The sequence below is a fragment of the Ornithorhynchus anatinus genome, chromosome 20 (genome assembly GCF_004115215.2).
Source record: "Ornithorhynchus anatinus isolate Pmale09 chromosome 20, mOrnAna1.pri.v4, whole genome shotgun sequence".
Taxonomy (NCBI): Eukaryota; Metazoa; Chordata; class Mammalia; order Monotremata; family Ornithorhynchidae; genus Ornithorhynchus; species Ornithorhynchus anatinus.
The window spans coordinates 1,748,015-1,773,280 of NC_041747.1; the positions used below are offsets into that span (position 1 = coordinate 1,748,015).

The window sequence follows — 25,266 nt, forward strand, 5'->3', positions numbered from 1 at the left end:
AATTTGCTTAATAGATTTTGACTTAGCAAGCTGAGGACTGGAAATTTTACTATGTTTAGAATAGAAAAATCGCAGACTGTGAAGAATGAAATCAAAATATAAATGATAGATGTCACAGTCTTCCCCTTCACCAATTCTTCTATATGAGCAAATCTGAAAATTGCCTTAATTGATTGGGTTAGTGGGAAGGAGACCGCTGAAGTAGATTCCAGCTGAGGATTTGATTCAGGTGTATCAGCAGCCTTCCGGGGGATGCAAGAGTGGAGCACGGGCGCGCGGACGCACACAGAGCTTTCCTCTTTCTAAAAGCTTCTGTAAAATCCCATCTGCTCCAGTTAGCCTTCCCAATTAAAATTCCCAACCTCCCCAATAACCACCCTAAGCAACGACGTTTTTACACCCATCCTCACTCTCACACTGCTGTACATTCAAGTGATTCGCCTACTTTATCCTGACATTAATAAAATAAATGGTGGTATTTGTTAAGCGCTTACTATGTGCAAAGCACTGTTCTAAGCACTGGGGGATACGAGGTGATCAGGTTGTCCCACATGGGGCTCACAGCTTTAATCCCCATTTGACAGATGAGGTAACTGAGGCACAGAGAAGTTAAGTGACTTGTCCAAAGTCACACAGCTGGCAAGCGGCGGAGCCAGGATTCAAACCCATGAACTCTGACTCCCAAACCCGGGCTCTTTCCACTGTGCCACGCTGCTTCTCTAACGTTACTTCCTGCTATTTCTATGTTCTGCCTCCTGCTCCAAATCTTTGTAAATAACCTCCTGCCTCTCCTATCAGACTGTAAACTCCTCGAAGGCAGGAAAGGGGTGTCTAGCTCCTGTTGTACTCCTCCAAGCACTCAGTGCTTAACCCTCAGTTAGATGCTCACTGAATATTCCCGATGGGCCCACTGAGCAGTGCATTTCCTTGGTGAAGTTGCAAGAACACTTACCTTGCCCGCTGAGTAATGAAGTTGCCGCACAAAAGGAACCCACACCCCGCAGGAAGACCCAAGACAAGGAACGGCTCTGAGAAAACGCCAGGCCGAACTCCCAATGGGTACAGCCGCGTCCCCACGTTCAACATCTGGCACTCTGGTTGAGCCTTTCCAAACCCAAAGATTAAGTACACCCACCACGGCAAAAATGTTTGACCAGATTAGATGCATTTTTCTTGGTTGGAAAAAAAAAAAAAAAAAGAGTGGCAGAGGACAAAAAAAAGGAAGAGAAAAAGCACAGGAGATGACTGGAATTTGTAGAATAAGCAGGTTCGAGTTATGCCAGAAGACATCCAGGAACAGGGTAGTCTATTGCTGACTGCCACAGCCAGGCAAATTTCCTGAAACTCAATTTCTCTGGGAAAACATTTTCAGACACTATGTAAAAGGAATGAGGTAATCGGGTCATTCTGGTCTGCCCGTGTGAACCAACCACTTACGGAGTTTATTTCTGTAAAAAAAACCATCTGACGGAAGCTGAATTTGTGGCCAAGATTCCCAAACTATGACTACCCTCCCCCTTCCTCTAGTTCACTAATGACAGGTTTTCAACCCACAGAGGTGATCTGGGGAACTCGTGGCTGAGGCCAAGAAAAAAAACAACAACAAAAAACAATCCAGACCATTAGAGAACCAGTAACTGAACTGATGGATTCTTCTGAGACTTCCAAACCAATTCCACCCTGTGTAGAGGAGCCAGGGACGTTAAGGCGGCGAGGTGCAGAGTCATTCTCCTCCTGGCTCCCCGCCATCTAACTAATGGTTGAGAGGAGACAAGCTCTGCTGGGAGTCGGGCTACAGCCTCCTCTGCAAGCCAGCCCTCCAAATAAACAGAAAACCAACTGAAAATCTCTCTCCCTGAAAGCGAGGAATGCTAGCATGTCCCAATTAACTATTCAGGGCCCCCTTCCCTTTTTATGGAATCTCTCGGTCACTTACTGTGTGCCAAGCGCTGTACCGCGAACTGGGGATGATACAGTGGACACAGTCCCCGTCCCACAGAGCTCCCAGTCTTAATCTCCGTTTTACAGATGAGGTAACTGAGGCAGAGAGAAATTAAGCAGCTTTCCCAGGGTCACACAGCGGACAAGCGGCACGGCTACGATTAAAACCCAGGTCCTCCGACTTCCAGACCCGAGCTCTTCTCACTAGACCATGTTTTTTTTTTTTTTGTATTTCTCCTCCTCGCCCTTCCAGTTGCCCAGACTCTGGCCATCTGACCGTCACCCACAGCATTTCTAGAAATAGCCTATAAACTCTACTATTTTACCACTAACTCATCTACATATCCACTCTCCCATTCTCTTCATCCTTCTAGCTGAATGATTTTGTGTCGATCTCCCCCACGGCCCCGCTGGCAGCTTGAAGGCACAGATCATCTTGCCCTCTACCTATGCTGTACTCTCTTACGTACTTAGTACAGTGTTCTGCACGGAGTGGGAGCTCAGGCACCTACCTACCCCAAGACACCAAGTAGGGGCGTTCTGGGCAAAAATGTTTACTGGCAGGGAGGATGATGAAATAAAGCTTCGGAGTGGCTTCGGATTCATCCGCGCTGTCCCTGTCCCTCTGATTTTAGAAGATCGGAGCAGTGACCATAATTCTAGGCTGCTTTCAAAGACACCGGGCCCTATCTAGTCGCGTGTGCAGCGACGGCTCAGAACTGGGGACAGCTCCTTGTGCTCCATCCATCTGGCTCACCCGCTGCCGGCTCAGGATATGAGCAGGAGGGACGGCGCGGGCCACCAAGTCTGTCACTAAATCCCGTCGCGTCTTCCTGCACAGTAACAGCGAATATACCGGTCCGTAAAGTGCTTACTCTATGCCAAGCACCGTATCGAAACCCAGGGGGAGACACAGGATAATCAGGTCAGACGCAGTCCCTGTCCATAAGAGGGGCACAGTCTAAGTAGGACGACGAACAAGTAATGATAATAATGTTGGTATCTGTTAAGCGCTTATTATGTGCGCGGCACCGTTCTAAGCGCTGGGGAGATACAGGGTCATCAGGTTGTGTCCCATGTGAGGCTCACAGTCTTCATCCCCATTTGACAGATGAGGGAACTGAGGCCCAGAGAAGTGAAGTGACTTGCCCACAGTCACAAAGCTGACAGGTGGCAGAGCTGGGATTCGAACCCATGACCTCTGCCTCCCAACCCCCTGCTCTTTCCACTGAGCCACGCTGCTTCTCTGAATCCTCATCTTAAAGATGAGGAAACTAAGGAGAGGAGCTTAGTGACTTGCCTGAGATCACCCAGCAGGCAAATGGCAGGGTCAGTATTAGAAGCAGCGTGGCTCGGTGGAAAGAGCACGGGCTTTGGAGTCAGAGGTCACGAGTTCGCATCCCAGCTCTGCCACTTGGCAGCTGTGGGACTGTGGGCAAGTCACTTCACTTCTCTGGGCCTCAGTCACCTCATCTGTAAAATGGGGATGAAGACCGTGAGCCCCACGTGGGACGACCTGATTCCCCTGTGTCTACCCCAGCGCTTAGAACAGTGCTCTGCACATAGTAAGCGCTTAACAAATACCAACATTATTATTAGAAGGCTGATCCTCCCCGTCCTGGGCCTGGGGTCTTTCTTCTAGGTCATGCTGTTTCTCCCAGCACTTTCAGAAACTGTCCCATCCTCTGCAATCAAAAGGCCATCGCAACGGTGCCGGCACTTGCCGTAGCCCAGTGAGTGTCCGGTCTCTCCGCTCTCCAGTCCACCCTTCCTTCTGCTGCCAGAATCATTTTTCTAACACATCATTCTGCTCATTTCCCCACTTTTCAGAGATTTCTAGTAATAATGATGGTATTTGTTAAGCACTTACTAAGTGCCAAGCACTGGTCTAGGCACTGGGGTGGATACTACATAGGTTGTCCCATGTGAGGCTCACAGTCTTCATTTCCACTTTACAGATGAGGTAACTGAGGCACAGAGAAATTAAGTGACCTGCCCAAAGTCACACAGCCGCTAACTGGCGGAGCCAGGACTAGAACCCACAATCTCTGTCTCCTAAGCCCGTGCTCTTTCCACTACACCACGCTGCTTGGTCGCTCATTCTTTTCCACGCTGGACACGTGATAAAAATAACAATGACAATTGCGGTATTTGTTAGGCGCTTTCTATGTGCCAGGCACTGTGCTAAGCACTTGGGTGGATAGGAGCAAATCGGGTTGGACACGGTCCCTGTCCCACATGGGGCTCACAATCTCATTCCCCATTTTCCAGATGAGGTAAGAGGCACAGAGAAGTGAAGCGGCTTGCCGAAGGTCACACGGCAGACAAGCGGTGGAGCCGGGATTAGAACACAAGACCTTCCGACTCCCGGGCCCGTGCTCTACCCGCTATACCAGGCTCCTACTCACCATTAGCTTTAAAACGATCGGTCGGCTCACTCCCTACCCGGGAGAGCCCATCAGGGACCGAGCTCTCACAGGCTTGTGTGCTTTTTGCAAACCAGGGGTCCCCAGGGAACCAGTATATACCGGCGCTAGCTGGTGACCGAGATGCACAGGGGACCGCAAACCCCGCCGGAACGATAAGAGCTCAGAAGTCTGAAAGAGGCGTGCCATGTTGGCTGCACATGCCGACGTGTATTTCTTTCATATACGAATCAGTGACCGATGTAATCGGAATGTTGCTGAATCTTCATCAGCAGACTTCCTTTAAGGAAAAAAAAAATGAGCTCCAACTCAGACTTTCTGGACCTGTCGCCTATTTCAAGTAAGGCGGCGTCCTGAAGCCACCAACAAAGAGCGCTCACTCACGGCGGCTATCACCAGGCACCAGCTCTTTATGGTAGAACCCAGGCCGTCACTTAGAAGGTCCACGGTTGCTAAGTAACTCAACTGCATGTAGCTCTGAGCACATGATCAGTGCATCCTGTATTAAGCACTATATGCCGAGCACTGTGCTGGGCTAATATAATAATTGATAACCCGTTAGTATTTAAGAGGTTATGAAGCGGGACATGGGCCCCCGTCCCACATGGGGCCACAGTCTGTCCTATCCCCATTTTCTGGGTGAGGAATCTGGGAGGAAGGGTGAAGTCAACGGCCCAAGGTCACAGCTGGCCAGTGGAAGGACTAGGGTTCGGACCTGGATTTCCAGACTCCCGGTCCCATACCAGCGGGCCGAAGAGATGAGACAGTCCCTCCCCGCAGGGGCTCACGATCGAGGTGACCTCTAGAAAAGCACGATTCAAAGGGGCTGAGCCCAGAAATCAATGCGCCCGCAGGCTGAGAGCCACTGGTCCCGCAACGGTGCGGTGATAGTGCGTTACCTTGGAAGCCACCAAAATGATCTGTGGCTAGTTCCCTCCTTCGCCGCGCAGAACGTCACTCGGCAACCCAAACCCCCTCCAGTGAGAAATTTACTCCTTTCCCGCTGGTAGAATCAGAAACCAATTCTAGAGCTCAAAAATAGAGGTCAGACAGAAATAATTCTTCGGGGAAATAAGAGAGAGCTTAGTCACACCTTGGGTAAACACAGTTTGTGTTTCCATCTGTTTAGGAGCCACCGAGTCACCCGATAATGCCCAGAGAACACCGCTAAGGGAGTCTGGGCTAATACCGGGCTTTACCCTGAACTCAAACTCGATTTGGCTTAGATTTAGACACCCCACTTATTGTAGCGCTCTGTCATTTTAGAGCACCTAAAAGAGAGCATGCAATTTCAGTACGAGGACTACATATGGCCCGGAGAGTTGTGAGAACTGCCGCTGTTCGCAATCTTCAAAAAGACTGTGCCGGGAGCAGATGGTATCACTCTGAGGTTCTGGTGGGCGGAGAAGGGAGAGGGAAGGTCAGAGACCACATGAGAAATGGGGCCCACCAAATCCTCTACCCTCTGGTCTCCTGACAGAGGAATAAGAGGCCCTGTGCGTTGGGGTACGTGGCTGCCGAGGTGGAAGGATCGATCAAGGGGCTCGTCAAGTTCTTTGAAGTCCCTGGCCGGAAAGAAAGAGGAAGACAAACATGCCCAGAGGACAGGGGGCTTGCGGGGGGGCTGCTGGAGCGGAGGGTCCAGCTGAATCAGCCGGCCCCCTCTCCTGCCTCCTCCAACTTGGCTTCCGCAGACCGGCTGCTGGCCGACGGCCCACAGCCCCGCTCACAGGAAACTGCAGACGAGACCCAGTCCTCCCTTTCCAACAGACGTAACGGCCCTGCCAAGAGCAGAGAAGAGTCCAAGGACTACTCCCTCCCCGCAGCGACGTATTGCTGTTTCCTTCGTTATTGTACTTGCTGACTTCTTGTGCCGCTGAATTTTTAATATTGGATATTAACTAACCCAGTTTATGCTTTCCCAATGGATCTGCCTTCCATTCCACCCCCAGTGTTGTACGCCTCTGTGTGCCAGGCAACTCTCTCAAATCATCTCCCGGTCGCTTACTCCAGCACTAAGAGCTGTAGGCACACTGCGAATGCTAAGCAAGCGACACTGGACGGTGTTTAGACATACTGAGTGTGGCCTGGTGGAAAGAGCAAGGATTGGGAGTTCTCCCACTCCCCTAAACTATGAGCTGTACCTGGGGCCGGGACTTTGTCCAGCCTGGTTAACTTCTAAGGGAAGCAGCGTGGCTCAGTGGAAAGAGCCTGGGCTTCGGAGTCAGACAGTGCTCTGCACATAGTTAGCGCTCAACAGATACCAACATTATTATTATTATTATCTTCCCCAGTGCTTAGTTTTGTGCTTGGCCCAGAGTAAGTGCTTAAATACCACAATCATCTATGATCTTTGTGGACAGGGAATACATCCAGCGCTTAGTACAGTGCCTGGCACTTAGTAAGCGCTTAAATCATTACCAACTCCATTGTACTGTATTCTCTCAATTGATTACAGTTCTCTGCACCCAGTAAGCCTTCAATAAATACCAGCGATTACCGCACATTTCTTTCAGCTTAGTCCTGCATCCTACCAAAAAAAAAAAAGCAAACAAACAAAACGGAAAATGCCACAGGGTTCCTCGGGGGCCAGGAATGGCACGGTTGGGTGTGGGAGAGCTTTTTGATTTTTACTATAAGAGTGTCTAAAGGGAATGGATTGAGGGGAGCTCAAAGCAGTAGACGTTACAGGTAATATACAGACAGCAACGTTCCACCTTTCAGAAGGCCCACCCTTCGCTAAGCACCATCGTCTCCGAAGATGACTACTCCTGGGCCTCAAAGAAAACCAATTTAAACGTCCCTTTGAGGATGGAAGTGGGGGGATAGAACCGCCATGCTTGTTTATTATAGGCCCGAGGTCGGAACATCTCCAGAAAAATCAATGTGGGGAAAAAAAAAATCAATGTAACTGAGGAAAACACAATGCTACGTTGGTGCCAAAATTTCTCAAAGTTTAACTCTTGTAACATTTGCTATTTCTTTTAACTTCATTAAACAGAGAGGGTCCTGGGAATTATTAGGAAACCGTGGTTATCCTAGGGAGGGGATCAAAAACCCAACATGGAGCCATATTACCTCCATAGTTCCTACCTGGACCCTTCCGTCTCTTGCCCTCTCTGTGACAAACAAGATTTTAAAGGTTCGTGTGCCTTTAGATGTGATTTTGCACTTAGGGAAATTGATCAAATATTTATTGGGTGCTCACTACTGACAGGAAGAACCCACTCTGGGAGGAAAGAGCTAGCCCTGGGCTCCAAGAGGCTGGGAGCACTGACTAGACCTGGGACTACTTGTTTTTAGCTACTTAAAGACCAGGCTCACCCTAATGATTTCAATACTTGGCTCCCTAAAATTAATCTTCATATTCTATAATGTCATTACAATTATCAAGCATTTGGGGAATCCTCAAGGGGGCAATGAATCAAACATCACTCTTCCCTCTTCTATATAGGATATTTCATCTGCAATTTCCTCTAGTGCAGGCCGTGTTCTGAAGGGCAGGAATCAAGCATCATTTCTTCTGCTTCATTCTTTCAAGTGCTTAGAACAGTGCTTCACACCCATTAAGAACCCAATAAATACTACTGATGATGATGCTTTCATTGCCAAGTGAAAATCCTTGAGCTGGCTTTTACCTCCCTAGCCCCTGAGTGCAGATCTGGAATTTCAGACTAGATTCTGTGAGTAATTCTAGGGAGGAGTCATTCTGCGCTGTACTCCGAGACGGTCCCTGCCCCGTATGGGACATGGACGGTGTCCAACCTCATTACTTTGTACCTATCCCAGTGCTTAGAACAGTGCCTGGCACATAGTTAAGCCCTCAAAAAAACCATTTAAAAAGTCACTGAGTGATTCCCTAGCGACCTGCGGGCCAGGTATTCATCCCCTCTAGCTTTCAGAATAAAAAGACTAGTTTTCAGGGATAGCTGACTGTTCAAAAAAACTAGCCTCAGAATGAAGGAAAGATCATCTAACATTTCAGCTATACTGCCAGCGGCTTGGACAGCTTGTTGATATAACCTGGAAGAAACCAGAATGCACCTGAACAAGAGTTTTTGCTCCCAGAAAGCCCCGTCTCCCCCCAAAAATCAGCAGGCTGCCTGATAGTTGGAGCTCCACGCTGTAATGGGAGATGCTGAAGAGGGATCTTGGTTTAATTGCCAGTAGGTTACCTACTAGCTGCAATGTATAACACTGATTAGCTTCACCCAGATATTCCACCTTGTAAACCTATTATGGTATGTGTTACGTGCTTACTACGTGTCAAGCATTGCTCTAAGCCCTGGGGTAAATACCAAATAGTCAGTTTGGACACAGTCCATCTCACAAGGGGCTCACAGTCAAAGTATAATCTTCATATATGCAGCCTTTGAGCTCCACTCCTAGGAGTGAGAAGGAGGTAGGGGTAAGAGAGGACAAAAAGAGGGGTGATCCCATACCGAACTTTCCAAATACGTTCCCATTAAATGCAGCAAAAAAACATTTGTTCCATCTCTAAGCGGATTGCAGAACGACAGGTCCGAAGACAGAAAATATTAAGCAGGACACTAGACTTACTGTAAATAAATGTCTACTATCTTTTTCTCTAAAAGCACCAAATGCCTCCAAGTATTATGAGAGGGGAGAAAGAAAACTGCAAGGGAAAAACCATACTGGGTTCTGCACTCAGCCTTTCCACACAGTCTATCCTTGCCTGAAAAGAAACAACAATTTTTCCACTTCCCTTTAAAAGTGCACTGTGCGGGTTCCACGACACAGACCCCATTACGCCACACACTTCCCTGACGACCGGCATCAACCTCTGCCACTCGTCAACTGTGTGACCGTGGGCAAGTCACTTAACTTCTCTGTGCCTCAGTTACCTCATCTGTAAAATGGGGGATTAAGACTGTGAGCCTCATGTGGGACAACCTGATTCCCCTGTGTCTACCCCAGGGCTTAGAACAGTGGTCTGCACCTAGTAAGCACTTAAATACCAACATTATTATCATTATCAACCCGGCTGAGATCAACCCTTAGAGCAGCGGGCTCGGGGTGGACAGCTCCCAAGCTGCAGTAACCTCAGACCAAGAGGGGAGCAGAGCCCGGCCTCAACACGGAGCCTCACAGGCCACCTAGGAAATCAACACTCATCAGGTATTAAAGCTCTCTGCGTGCCTGCTGAGACGCTCTCTGCAGTGAGATTTTCCTGGCACACTCTCTCAGTTAAGAGGAGTCTGAGCTTTTCTCCCCCCTTTCCCTTCACACTTAAAGTTTTCCGCTTCTCTCCTCATCTGTGGTCCTTACCGAACAGAATGACTCCTCACTAGAGTTACTCACAGAATCGAGTGAGAAATTTCAGATGCTGCACTGAGAGAGGTAAAAGCCAGCTCAAGGATTTTACAAGGTTGGCCGTCGGGCAAGCATGTCTGTGGGGAACGGTTGCCCCTTTGAGAGGCTTCTACCCCAGAAAGTCCTTTGAGGACAGAAAACTGTCTCCGTTTTCCAGTTGTAGCGGGAAGACTCACTGTGCTACAACTGCCCAAGGAATCTGCTGCTCATCTTCACATCCAGCGTGACCTATGGGATAGAGCAGTGGCCTGGGAGTTGAAGGGACCCGGGTTCTAATCCTCACTCTGCCACATGTCTGCGGTGTGACTTTGGGCAAGTCACTTCTCTGGGCCTCAGCGAACTCATCTGCAAAGGGGAGGGATTAAGACTTAGTTCCTGTCCCACATGGGGCTCAATGTCCAACCTGAGTAACTTGTATGGTAATCAGGGCCAGCGAGGTATGTAGCAGTATGCTAACCAGTGCCTTAGAACGGTGTTTGGCACCTAGTAAGCGCTTAACGAGTACCATAATCATTATTAACAACCCAGACCTGGGCCGGCACAGATGAACTGTGCCACCTGCACATTAATCTTAACCCCGTATTATTATACATGAATAATTAAGGAGGTGCAAGAACTTAGTAAGGAGACAGAGACAGAGTTAATGGGTTGAATAGCCTGGCCATGTGACCATCCCGGAGTCCTTGTGGATACATCCAAGTGTAATCGAATGCAATTAAAGCGTGCAACTCTCAGGCGAAGATGAAGCCCTTGCCCACCGGACAAGTTGGGATCCTGGGCTGTGGCACTTCCCAAAGAAGCATCCAGAAGTGATCTCCACCCACAGCAGCTGAGGTGTTTATCCGAACGCAGCACCGCCCAACCCCTCACACTGTGGGTGAAACGGCACGGTTCGTTTTTAGCTGAGAGAATCCGACGATTCTCTCTCTGGGGGGTTGTTCGAAAGGCCTATCCGCAATAAAGCAGGATACTTTCCATATGAAGCCCCTTGAAAGCTAGGACGGAGTCAGACTTGCTTCAGGTGTGCACGAGACGCGTTACTTTCTCACAACTATTACTGGTGTTTTTTCTTCACCGCTCCCTCCGCTTAAGCCCTTTAAGCCTAAGAAAAGGTCACCAAAACCCCAATCGTGACCATCGTCAACCTGTAGGTTCTTCAGAGTCGAGGAACACGTAACGCATCTGATGTGGGGAAATTAAATTCGCAGGGTGTTCTTCACTGGCTGCGCAAAAATCAGACTTGGGCTAAAAGAGCACTAAACGGAGCAGAGCAGTATCTGATTTGTGCCCAGTCTCACGCGAGCTCAGTACGAGGCTCTACGACATTTCAGACAACCCACAGGAAACGACAGGTAAACTGGTTCTAGCTCACAGCCGAAAGGTAAGTCCGCTCACTAAAAGCCATAAGCGAGAGGCAAGAATCTTACCATCTTCTTGGAAGGGGCATAGGTAAGACTGGCCTTACCAAAAATCAACCTTCTTCACCCGGCGCATAAGGTAGTATACAGTGGCTATGCCAAAGACAGTTTAATAATTAATATTAGTGGTATTTATTAAGCCTTTACCACATGAAGCCCTGTACTAAGTGCTGGGGGTGATACAAGATGATCAGATGCCATATGGGGCCCAAAGCCTAAATAGGAGGGAGAATAGGTATTGAATCCCCATTTTACAGATGGTAACGAGAGGTCACAAAGCAAGTCACACAGAAGGCAAGTTGGTGGAGCTGGGATTAGAACCCAGGGCTTCGGACCCCCAGGCTCATGTTCTTTCTACAAGGCCATGCTACTTCTCATTTCAATCCCCAAAGACCTACCTCCTAATCAACTGCAACACTGCCCCAGTTTGATCATTCACTCTCCTCAAATACACCAACCTAGTCCTCCCAAACTGGAAAATTCGGTCGGTTCACAACTGAAGAACCTCTTCCTTTCTGTATCCCTCCAGGGGTCAAATCCCTCCACATTTCAGACCACCTCACATCTGGAGGTTCTTCCCAGATATCCACTTCCAGCTCTGTCCTCTCCAAATCCCTTCGAGTGGCACCACTCGAGCTCTCACAACCACCGGTATTGACAGGAGAAGCAAGACTCTGCCAAAGCACAAGAATCTCCCTCCAAATCCCAGATGTGGCCACTTCAAATGCACCTCTTAGGCAGGAAGTCTCAGGTTTATTTCAGCATTTTTCCACCACAATTTATTTGTGGGCATGTGATAGAGCACTTAAATGCCATGAATCAATCAGTGGTTTTTATTAAGTGCCTACTGAGGGCTAGGCACTGTTCTGAGTGCTTGGGTGAGTGTGATAGAAGCAAAACACGGATCCAGCCCTCGAGCACCTTATAATCTACAGGTGGAAACCCTAGTATTAATGAGAAAATAATAATATGTTACAGTCCCCCCTGCAACTGTTTATTTCACATCGTATCCAGCACCAACAGCCTACATTTTTCAACAGCTCAGAAAACAAAACACTGAGCTCTTCTGATCGTTCTGTCCACTTACAGAAGCAAAAATTTCTGCCGTCAATTTACCAAAGAGGCTGAGTGGCTTAGTGGAAAGATCATGAGACTGCAAGTCAGGAGATGCAGGTTCTGGATCCAGTTCTACCACTGACACGTGTGATCTGGGGTATGTCACAACCCTTCTGGCCCTCAGTTTGACGGTCTCCCGACCTTCTTCGATCATGAGCCCTGTGTGGGCCAGATCTGATTAGCTTGTATCTACTACAGTGTTTAGTACACTGCGCCACACATAGTAAGCACTCATCAAATACTAAAACTAAATTCTGTACAACATTTTCCCTAGAACTTGCCACAGCAAAGTAGTACCAAAATTAGACTGGAGCGATTGACATTTACTATGTACGCATGCCCACAGACTGGGATATCGCAGAATCTGTGCCACGTGACATGACACACGATTTCAGAGAGACCGTGAGGCAGAATTTCAGTTTAACTGAGATCTGGAATATTTACATGGGTAAACTCTTTGGGGATTTTAGGAAAGAATGTATGATAGAAAAATAAAGAGCCTTCCTCTAGTTCTCTCTCCCAAACGGATATCACATCGGAGAGGCTCGTACCAGGGGGCTGAGCTTTCCACAGCTCGGCATGAAGGAGTCTAGAACGGAGCTGTAACATCAGAGGGGCCTAGTTCGCACCTCTAGTCCATCATCGCTCAGGATATTTGAGTTTTCTTCACAGCCAGTCTGGCCAAACTTTCAGAGCTTTCGGCATCCCTCCCCCTTACCCTTCTGCCACCTTACTGCCCCTTTCAAAAGGTGTCACGTGGAAGGGAAAATAAAAGTTTAAAGCAAAGGAACAAAGGAGAATAATCCAGAACTCTTGAGATCCTCCTCTATCCTATCCCCCTGGAATTGCATCATCTGTGTATGCAAGTGTTGGGAGTGCAGGATTTCTAGACGGGCGTCTCAGTTAGGGCCCCCATCTCCTGCTAGATAGTCTAGCAGTGCTTAGAAACCGTAGCGATGACAACTCCAGAACCCAAAAGATGTCACTCGGCAGCCGAGCAAATTACAACTGACCCAGTCTAGCCACTGTGCAGCTCAAGAGTAGCATTAGTAAGTCTTGGATGTCTTCCCCTCAAAAGGGACTTGACCCCAAAGACCCATAAGCATATTCAGGCTCAAGTGTGGCTACTGTGGAAAAGGATTCTCTGAGATCAATCAGTTGCATTTATCGAGCACTTGCTGTGTGCGGACCACTGTGCTAAGTGCTTGGAAAAATACAGTATAACAGATTTGGTCGACGTGTTTCCTGGCCCCGATGAGCGGTCGGGAGGAGGGTGGGAAACAGACGTGAATATAAGTTACAGATACGTACATAGATGATGTGGGGCTGAAGGAGGGGGTAAATAAAGGGTGCAAATCCAAGTGCCGGGGTGACACGGAAAGGAATGGGAGAAAAGTATCTGCCTTGAGGTTTTATAAAAGTGGACTTGTCCATAGTTTTCCTCACCACCGACTTTCACTTCAGAGAAAACGCGTAGTAAAATCGACTTCATTTACAATGGATTCGCAAAGAGCAAGCCTGAGAGACAGCTGGCAGGCCTGGTTCTCTAATTTATGAATGTTAATGTTTCTATTCCTTTTGGCAACACTATTCTCATAAATATATATATATTTTTAAGTTTGATACACTGAAAAGAGTAAATGAATCAGCTTACGGGTTTTGCTGAGGCAACACATTAAATATTAAACACATGAAATGTCATTTAAACAAAATGGATCAAAGCCCGCGGAAGGAGTTGTATTGTTCATAGATTATCTTTTTGTTCCAAAGTGGAGGGCTCTTGATGGTGGCAACGGCTCGGGTCAGGTGACACCCCAGCCCAGAGTTACAAACCTCTCTACTGAGCACTTACTTTGTGCCAGCCACTGTTCTAAGCACTGGGGTGGATATAAGCAACTTGGGTTGGACACGGTCCCTGCCCCACGTGGGGCTCACAGCCTCAATCCCCATTTCACCGATGAGGTGACAGAGGCATAGAGATGTGAAGTGACTTGCTCAAGGTCACAGAACAGACAAGTGACGGAGCAGGGATTAGAACCCACGACCTTTTGACTTCCAGGCCAGTGCTCTACCCACTGTGCCACACTGCTTCAGCGTGGCACAGTGGAAAGAGCCCGGACTTGGGAGCCAGAGTTCATGGGTTCGAACCCCGGCTCCGCTTGCCAGCTGTGTGACTTTGGGCAAGTCACTTAACTTCTCTGTGCCTCAGTTACCTCATCTGTCAAATGGGGATTAAAACTGCGAGCCTTACGTGGGACAACCTGATCACCTTGTATCCCCCAGCGCTTAGAACAGTGCTTTGCACATAGTAAGCGCTTAACAAATACCACCATTTGTTTTTTATTTTACTGCACACTAGCGACTGCCTGGCGCAGAAGAACGGTATCTCTTGGCCCGGGGATTTAAAGACTACTGCACTTCTCCAAAATACGAAGGTGCCGACCTCAAAATACTTCTCTGCAACCTTAGCCCAGCAAGACAAGGGGAAGCGAGACCGACAAACACTGGATGCCCCCCGGCTCTCCCGAACTCCTCTCGGGGGGTGGGGGGTGTTCCTGGGCCAGCGTGCCCTCCTTCCTCCCTCTCCCCACTGCAGCTGCCTCTAGGAGGTTGGGTTCACTGCAGGGCAGACTAGTTGAACATTTAAGACTCCACCGCACTATATCGTGTTCACGATGCAGAGGCAGCGCTATCTTTGCTCTCACAGTTTGTCTAAAGCCAAGGCAGGCAAGATATAGGTTAAACGTAACACACGGAGCTCAAAAATATCCAGCCGCCGGCTAGTCGCTCGTGACTAAGAATTTCAAATCATGGTTCCCTGCTGCTTTGGGGCTACGCCCACCCCATCCCAGCCCCAGACTATATTCAATCCCCCAGCTTTCGGCTCTCTCTCGACGGGAAGGGGCAGAATTTAGACCAGGGCACCAGCCAAGCATGTTTTCTGGGTCGCAAATAGGGTTACCTCCAGTTGCCAGCATCTATGAGACCAAGGGGCAATTTTAAGGTGCCACAGAGCTCTCGGGGAGTTGGCTCAGGCTAGTCCCACGGGTTCACTCATCCTCTCACTCTGCAGGAAATCACTGGGGTTTGTGCACACCCGAGAGATTTTTGAATAGCCCCTCTCCTCCAACTCCCCAGAGAGCAGGTAGAGCTGAGGTCAGTCCTGGTGATGGCGCTCCAATTTGGGGAAAAAAACCAACTCGGGAGTGGCCTGACTCTGGGTGTACTCCACACCAAGCCTGGAGTCCAGGATTTGGAGTGTCCAGCCACTCTCAAGAGTGACCTCGATACCCCAACTGACTACTGCGAGACTTCCCAGCTTAAGATCCTCAAAAAAGCCGCTACGATGCGTAACCAAGGACGGTTGCTTGGGGCAGGGAGGAACTAGATCTGCCATTGCCATTTTAGAGTAGGGGTCTCCGGAGATGGTGTCTGAACTGTCGATCTCGTATTTACTCCACATTTAGCTCACATCAGACACATCTGAGTGCTTACTGCGTGCAGAGCACTGTACTAGAGACATGGGAGAGTATACTATAACAACGTAACAGTGGGTAGACATCTTCCCTGCCCACGACCGATTGTCTCACATAATATGAATGATATTCCATTCTAGGTCAAGCCAGTGGACCAGCCGGGCCTCACCTTCTGGCCCTGACGACGGCACCCAAAGACTACTGGGACAGGGTGACGGTTGCCCTTCTTCACCCCAACCTGCATGGTATTCGATAAAAAAAATCAATATTCCTTTTCCTTCTCCTACCTTTCCCCTCTAATAATCCGATTTTACAAAACCAACATAGGTAGGAAACTCAGACACTGAAAAATACATTCCTGGAAAAGACGTGTGTGTGGAAAGGTGTAGCCCTAACAAAGACATAAAGATCCTAGCGAGAACGTAAGTACAGATATTAAGCTTGATTTATACTTCAACAAGTGTTGGGAAGTTTGGTTTCCTGAAAGAGCAGAATCTAGAGACAAAAGGAATACTTTGCTTTGAAATACTAGCCAGAGCCTCCCATATTCTGGAAGTTACTCTGTAAACAACTCTAGCGGCCCGAACAATGGACTAGCGCTCTCCTTTGTTCTCTCGATCAGCATAATCCCTCTTTAAAGGGGGATGCTGCTGAGGAGTGTTTTTCAGTTATGAATTTGCTGCTGATGGAGGTCATACAGCAGCAGGGATAGGGACAGAGAGCTGGTCCAAAACATGTCTACTCTACGCCGGGCAGTCATGCATTGCCAATGCCTCATTACCCAGATGTCATCTGGCTGCACAATCGCATTTTCTCAGGAAGGCTAATTTCTCAAATCCAAGGCACACCTGAACCTGCAAACAGCTGGGGCGACCCCTGGGTGGAGGGGATGAGAAGAAAGAAGAAGGAGGGGGAAGGTCCTCGTCCTCTTCCCCTTCTGCAGAAGTGTAAGAAGAGCAAGCCATTACTGATGCAAGGTTGGACACTGAGACCAAACAACACTGCTGTGTTGTTGATGATTCTCAGCAACCAAATGACCAACCGCTTGCCTGCCTGCATCCGGGTTCCCGAATGATGCCCTCCCTTATACTTCCATCTCGTCTATCTCGCCGCCAACCCCTTGCCCACATCCTGCCTCTGGCCTGGAACATCCTCCCTCTTCATATCTGACCATCGCTCTCACTACTCTCAAAGCTGCATTAAAGACAAATCTCCTCCTCTCCCACTGTGTCACCTTTGTGCTGGAATTATGCTGTTTATCCCTCCCTCCCTCAGCACTTATATCCGTCATTTATTTATATTAAATGTCCGCCTCCCCTTCTAGACTGCAAGCTCACTGTGGACAGGGAACACGCCCACCAACTGTTCTGTTGTACTCTCCCAAGTGCTTAGTACAGCCCTCTGCCCACGGAAAGCACTCAGATATTATTGATGGCACTCTCCGCTACAGTATAAGATGCAGACTCAGCCTTTAGACATTTAGAGGCCTACTGCTTATTGATGAACTCATCTCTGGACCCATCCAAATCTCCAAGTCACTTTTTGACAAGCAGGAGCTTCGGCTTCCTGGGACTTTTCAAGTCTGTCAGACTGTGAGTCTCATATAGGACGGGGACTGTGTCCAACTTGATTCAGTTAATTCCACCCCAGGGCTTAAACCAGTGCTTGACACATAATAAGCATTTAACGCATACCATAATTATGATTATCATCAGGATGCTCTATTTGGGGAAGGGTGGGGGGGACCCAAGGGACCCAGGTCCCGTGGTCACAGGGAAGCAATTCCCAGCTTCCTTATCCGCAGAGATGCTACTAGAGAAGCAGCGGGGCTCAGTGGAAAGAGCCCGGGCTTTGGAGTCAGAGGTCATGGGTTCGAATCCCGGCTCTGCCACTTGGCAGCTGTGGGACTGTGGGCAAGTCACTTCACTTCTCTGGGCCTCAGTTACCTCATCTGGAAAATGGGGATGAAGACTGTGAGCCTCACGTGGGACCACCTGATTCCCCTGTGTCTACCCCAGCGCTTAGAACAGTGCTCTGCACATAGTAAGCGCTTCACAAGTACCAACATTATTATTATTATTACTAGGATTTGGGACCCTTATCCTGGGAGGGAGAGGGGAATTCAGGCTAATTTCAGTTTCCCTGAGGGGGTGGGAGGAAGTTCAAGTGCAGGTCAGTCCAGACCACACGAGTCAGAGGCCCAGACCCAAAGGCAGCAAGAACCTGTACACGAGAAAGGACAGAAGTAGCACGACCCCTTTAGCTTATCGGGAGTAAAATGAAAAGCAGCGGGGCTCAGCGGAAAGAGCACGGGCTTTGGAGTGAGAGGTCATGGGTTCGAATCCTGGCTCGGCCACTTGTCACCTGTGTGCCTGTGGGCAAGTCGCTTAACTTCTCGGTGCCTCAGTTACCTCATCTGTAAAATGGGGGTTAACACCGTGAGCCCCACGAGGGACAACCTGATTCCCCTGCATCTACCCCAGTGCTTAGAACAGTGCTCGGCACATAGTAAGCGCTTAACAAATACCAACATTATTATTATTAAGATTTCCATGCGCCTGAGACCTCAAATGGAAAGGAATTGCGGCAGCATCGGCCCTGCCTCAAGGATTCAGGGAAAACGAGAGTGAGCCGAGGTGGGGCAGGGAAGGAAGGAAGAGGATGAGGGGCTCACCTGTTCAGGGAACAGCTCGCCCATCTTCGGTGGCGTCTTCGATGAACAGGGGAGGTGGGAAGCAGTGACCCGGCTCAGTCGATTGAGACAGAGCCTCTCCCTCACCCAGAATAAGAGAAAGCGAGACTCCCTCATTCCATCCCCAAACTGGTTACCTTACCCGCGATTCCTCTTTCCCTACCTTGCCTCTCTCAGTCACCTCATTCTTCCTGAAAAGCCCAGCTCTGTCTCCCCTCCCCAGCAAGCTCCAGCCTTCTCCCACCAAACTGCTCCTGGCACAAACCCTGGGCAACCACAGAACGGACACAGACGCGTCTATCTTGGAGGCGCTCAGTCCAGAAATTAGGGATGCCAACAGCAGTCAGAGGTCCCTCCTGGACTGCAGGACTTTCATTTTGGGATCTGTCCCCCGGGGTCGTGAATTGGCTCGGGGCAAGAAGGGCTCCCCGTCAGATGTCACCACCACTTCGGCTGTTAGCCGGACCCCTCGGCGAGGAAGGGCCGGAACCAGAGTTTGGAGAGGCCAGCAAGGATTGGCAGGGTTTTGTACAAGTCCCTCTCCCCCTGCCTTTGGTTGCTATTAGACCTTCGAGCATGAGCACCGAGCTACCACAACACCACAGAGTTTGCCCCAAATCCGGCATGACTTGGAGGACGCTCTGCTTCCCGTATTGTCTGGGGCAGTGTGAAGGAGGGTGATTCCGGACCAGGGGGACTCCGGGCATCAGAGGTTCCTGCTGAACAAGTCTATTCAGGTCCCGGGAACCCTCCACCGGCCCATCAAGCCACAGATCACGCTCCTTTACACGCCACGAGAAGGGACTTCCATCCAAACAGAGGAAAGCAGAGTTGTTAACAAGCCCCTGGCTCATTCAACCCGTTTTACCCATCCGTAAGGGGCAACACAACATGGAATCTGGAAAGGGGAGTCCGGGTAGGATTCCGGCGTCCCGGCATCTACAGATTGGGAGCGTCCCTGGAAGTTCAAGAATCAACTCCGTGGGAGTTCTGGTAGACTGAGACCTAGCCTGCAAGTGCAGAAGATGCAATTACCCTCTGTCCTCACCACACATTTTAGATATAGAGCTATCTGAGTCAAACTAGATGGGGCAAGAGAAGAAACAGCTGATCATACGCATGTGGGGCCACTGAATCAAGCAGGCTAGCACGCAAGATTTCCTTTGCACGAAGTTTGTCAATAATGCAATTCCCCTGTTACCGGACGACTGGGTGTACCGAATTTTAAAATGAAAGCTTCATGTGAAATGAAAGGTACTTGCTTCGTATATCCATTTGTTCTGTGTGCCTTTAAAACAGCGTTCAAGCTGGAAAAGACTGCAGGCGGCTCTTTATCCCATCCCCCCTCCTCCCCGACTACCTCCCTGTCTCAAGGTTCAACTAGTTTTTCTTGCCTCACAAAAATGGATTTTTCCTGCTTCAATTTTTAATACGCAATTGTGTGGGGTCCCATTTAAAATGGGATTTGTCTTTGGAACCTCCTTCCGGCCCGCTGCGTAGCCTGAGCGACAAAGAGTCCCGGTCTCACCACAACTATGGTAAGAATATTTTCAACAATGTAAAAAGTAATCAAACGGTCAAGCAATCTTAAAAACAAATTTGACAAACAGAAGCCACTCTGAAAAATTTCAAGCTCATGTTACAAAAATGAGTCTCTTTTTAGTCCCACTCTGAATAAGTTGTGTATGCCACACCATTTACGAAGCATAAGAACACTCATATTTCATCTCAAGATCCTAACTTCCTAACTGCATTCCAAGCCAAGTTTGTCAGTTACACCAATTACCAGAAATGAGCACATGACAAAGAAGATTTAGGAGAAACAGCGTGGTTTAGTGGAAAGAGCCCGGGCTTGGGAGTCAGAGGTCATGGGTTCTAATCCCCGCTCCACCCCTTGCCAGCCGGGTGACTTTGGGCAAGTCACTTCACTTCTCTGTGCCTCAGGGACCTCATCTGGAAAATGGGGATGAAGACTGCGAGCCCCACGTGGGACAACCCGATGACCTCGTATCAACCTCAGCGCTGAGAACAGTGCTTTGCACATAGTAAGCGCTTAACAAATACCATAATTGTTATTATTAAGGAAGTAGAAGATTCAGCAAACATTGAATTTTCGGCTATATCTAAGATGAGTGGGAAGAGAGGGGACTGGCTAGCCCGTTTTCAACCTTGTGAGATTATGGGACAGATTCTGAAAAATAGTAGATCTGAGATGGTGATACGATCCACTTTGTCTACCCTCTATAACCTTATATGGTGCTTTAAACGGCAAAGGCAGGAAGAAGGGACTGCTAGATCCTTGCGGAGCCCTTCAACAAGCCATCTGCATTTTGAGGCGGGAGCTCCGGGAACCTAAAGAGAATGGAACCACTCTCTCCTGAACAATGAGCCCCATCTTTCTGGGAAAGGGAAAGCAGCTGCTCTGGGCTTCTCCTCACCCTAAGTGAACTAATGGAAAGAAAAAGTGAAATGGGAATCGTGCCGGAAGATTGCCGTAAGCATATTTCAACAAGAGGCAATATCGGTGGAGGGGCAGCCATTTCTCGACAGTTCAATATCCATGTCACTCCCTCCCTCCATGCCCATCGTGCATCCCCCCCGCCCTAACCCCCCCACAAAAAAAAATCTGTATACAATTTAGCACCAGGTGACCTGCCCACCCTCAGGGCTTCTCTTCCCAGAGTCAATCCCAAGTATTTGGGTGAGTTACAGGAGGAAATGGTGCTGATTTGGAGATGAACTTGGCCAGAAAGCATCCTGAAGCGAATCTGCCTGAGCTATTGCACCCACATGCTCCGAAGTTCGGACCTGTCCACTGAAAAGTTTCGTCTTAAAAAAGGGCAAACCAAAAGAAAAACCCACAACCTCATCTACCAGCGTATTCCGTATGAGCCATCAACCACAGATAGATTTAAACCAGAATCATTGGTGAGAACGGGAATAAAATTTTGCACCTGAGTAGGGAGTGTGTTGTTCCCAAGAGAAATACCAAATCTGATTAGAGGCAAACTGGGGAACTCAGTTGAAGAGGGAAAAAAAAAAATCTACATTTCTGCTCTAACTAAATCCCTCAATCATAGAACCAACATCAAAATTAAGTCTGGGGAAAAAACAATAATGAAATCCACCTGATTCCAATCAGAAGGAGCTGGGTTCTAATCCCAGCTCTGCCACTTGTCAGCTGTGTGAACTCAGGCAAGTCACTTTGTTTTTCTTTGCCTCAGTTACCTCAGTTGTAAAATGGGGGTTAAGACTGTGAGCCCCTGAGTGGGACAGGGATTGGGGGCAACATGATTTAGTTTATATCTTCCTCAGCGCTTAGTACAGTGCCTGGCATATAATAAGCACTTAAACAATACCATTTTTTAAAAAAATCATATAGGCTGCCTTATCTCAGGGTCTTGAATCCGGAGATGCCCACATTTCCTTCCCCAAATTGCCCAGGTTTATTCACTATTCCTATGGAAGAGGGGGAAGTTTTTTCTTTTTAAAAAAAGTGGCAAGGGGAACTCTATAACCAAACAATGCGGTCCAGCTGGGTCGGGGGGGAGGTCCTTGGGACAAAATTCCAAAAAAAGCATTATTTCCAGGCTATTTGGCCAGCCGGGTCCAAGCTCGGGGCTCTGGAGGAGCCACCTGCACAAGGTGCTGGGGCCGGATGGGGGTCCCCCCAGCGCTTACAATAGTGCTTGGCACACAGCTATCTGCTGCATGACCTTGGGCAAACCACTTCACTTCTCTGCACCTCAGTTACCTCACCTGTAAAATGGGGATGAAGACAGTGAGCCCCACGTAGGACAACCTTGTATCTACCCCAGTGCTTAGAACAGTGCTCGGCACATAGTAAACCTCTAACAGATACCATTATTATCATTAGCAGTAATAGTAGCATGGTGTAGTGGAAAGAGCCCGGGCTGGGGAGTCAGAGGTTGTGGGTTTTAATCCCTGCTCGGGCCACTTGTCAGCTGTGTGGCTTTGGGCGAGTCACTTAACTGTGCCTCAGTTACCTCATCTGCAAAACGGGGATTAAATAATAATAATGATGGCATTTAAGCGCTTACTATGTGCAGAGCACTGTTCTAAGTGCTGGGGGACACACAAGGTGATCAGGTTGCCCCACGTGGGGCTCACAGTCTTCACCCCCTTTTTACAGTCGAGGGAGCTGAGGCATGGAGAAGTGACTTAATAATAAAAGTTGTGGTATTTAAGCACTTACTATGTGCAAAGCACTGTTCTAAGTGCTCGGGGGTGGGGGGGGGGGACGGGGGGGGGGGGGCACAAGGTTATCAGGTTGACCCACCTGGGGCTCACAGTCTTCATCCCCATTTTACAGAGGAGGGACCTGAGGCCCAGAGAAGTGAAGTGACTTGCCCAAAGTCACCCAGATGACAAGCAGCGGAGCGGGGATTAGAACCCATGACCCCTGACTCCCAGCCCGGGCTCCGTCCACTGAGCCACGCTGCTTAAGACAGTGAGCCCCACGTGGGACAACCTAATCATTCATTCAATCGTATTTATGGAGCGCTTACCATGAACAGAGCACTGTACTAAGCGCTCGGAATGTACCATTCGGCAACAGATGGAGACCGGCCCTGGCCATGACGGGCTCACAGTCTAACCTGTCTACCTCAGCGCTTAGAACAGTGCTGGGCATATACTAAGCGCTTAACGAATGCCATTAGGAGGAGGAAGAGGAGGAGGAGGAAGCGTTTAACAGATGCCATAATTGGGATGGTTATTAGGCAGGGAAAGGGTGAGGGCGCAGGTAGATGGGGAGGTGCCTGAGAGGAGACGAGAGAAGAAAAATAAAAATAATAATAATAACGTTGGCATTTAAGCGCCTTACTATGTGCCGAGCACTGTTCTAAGCACTGGGGAAGATACAGGGTCATCAGGTTGTCCCACGTGAGGCTTCTAGTCCTCATCCCCATTTTCCAGATGAGGTCACTGAGGCCCAGAGAAGTGAAGTGACTTGCCCACAGACACCCAGCTGACAAGGGGCAGAGGGGGGATTCGAACCCATGACCCCCGACTCCTAAACCCGGGCTCTTTCCGCTGAGTCGCGCTGCTTCGCAATAATAACGGTGGCATTTGTGAAGCCCTTACTATGCGCAGAGCACTGTTCTAAGCGCTGGGGGTTGATCAAAGGTCATCAGGTGGCCCCACGTGGGGCTCACAGGCTTCATCCCCATTTGGCAGATGAGGTCACTGAGGCCCTGAGAATAACAACACTAATCATGTTGGTATTTGCAAAGTGCTTACTATGTGCAGAGCACTGTTCTAAGCGCTGGGGGAGATCCGGGGTCATCAGGTTGTCCCCCGGGAGGCTCCCGCTCTTCATCCCCATTTTCCAGATGAGGTGACCGAGGCCCAGAGAAGTGACTGGCCCGCAGTCCCCCGGCTGAGAAGGGGCAGAGTGGGGATAATAATGATAATAATGATAATGTTGGTATTTGTGAAGTGCTTCCTATGTGCCGAGCACTGTTCTAAGCGCTGGGGGAGACACAGGGGAATCAGGTTGTCCCCCGTGAGGCTCCCAGTCTTCACCCCCATTTTCCAGATGAGGTGACCGAGGCCCAGAGAAGTGACTGGCCCCCAGTCCCCCGGCTGAGAAGGGGCAGAGCGGGGATAATAATGATAATAATGATAATGTTGGTATTTGTGAAGTGCTTCCTATGTGCAGAGCACTGTTCTAAGCGTTGGGGGGATACCAAAAAAATGTTGGTATTTGTGAAGCGCTTCCTATGTGCCGAGCACTGTTCTAAGCGCTGGGGGAGAGACAGGGTCATCAGGTTGTCCCCCCCGGAAGGCTCCCGCTCTTCATCCCCATTTTCCAGATGAGGTGACCGAGGCCCAGAGAAGTGCCTGGCCCCCAGTCCCCCGGCTGAGAAAGGGTAGAGCGGGGATAATAATGATAATAATAATGATAATGTTGGTATTTGTGAAGCGCTGACTATGTGCAGAGCACTGTTCTAAGCGTTGGGGGGATACCAAAAACTGTTGGTATTTGTGAAGCGCTTCCTACGTGCAGAGCACTGTTCTAATAATAATAATAATAATAATAATGTAGGTATTTGTTAAGCGCTTACTATGTGCCGAGCACTGTTCTAAGCACTGGGGTAGACATAGGGGAATCAGGTTGTCCCACGTGGGGCTCACAGTCTTAATCCCCATTTTACAGATGAGGGAACTGAGGCGCAGAGAAGTGAAGTGACTCGCCCACAGTCACCCAGCCGACAAGTGGCAGAGCTGGGATTCGAACTCATGAGCCCTGACTCCAAAGCCCGTGCTCTTTCCACTGAGCCACGCTGCTTCTTCTAAGCGCTGGGGGGGACACAGGGTCATCAGGTTGTCCCCCCCGGAAGGCTCCCGCTCTTCATCCCCATTTTATAGATGAGGGAACTGAGGCGCAGAGAAGTTAATAATGATGTCGGTATTTGTTAAGCGCTTACTATGTGCAGAGCACTGTTCTAAGCGCTGGGGGGGACACAGGGTCATCAGGTTGTCCCCCGTGAGGCTCCCACTCTTCATCCCCATTTTCCAGATGAGGTGACCGAGGCCCAGAAAAGTGACCGGCCCCCAGTCCCCCGGCTGACAAGGGGCAGAGCCTGGATTCGAACCCGTGACCCCTGCCTCCCCAGCCCGGGCTCTCTCCCCCGAGCCGCGCTGCTGCTCATACGGAGGGGGTGGTGTGGAGCCCCCCTCGCAGTGAAATCAAATAAAAATCGATTCTGTTTCTTGCCATCGGCGTCCGTCTCCCCCGCGGATCAGACCGTGAGCCCGTCAAAGGGCGGGGACCGTCCCGGTAACCCAGGTGTCCGCTACCCGGGGCTCTGCACCTAGTGAGCGCTCACTCCATACTG

The 25,266-nt window shown here is 49.3% G+C and overlaps 1 protein-coding gene across 2 annotated transcripts in view; it reads right to left on the minus strand.

The window, feature by feature from the left end:
• ATP8A2 (ATPase phospholipid transporting 8A2) overlaps window positions 1–25,266 on the minus strand; it is a 301,962-nt gene that overhangs the window by 233,566 nt on the left and 43,130 nt on the right. The gene's annotated exons all lie outside the window — the stretch shown is intronic.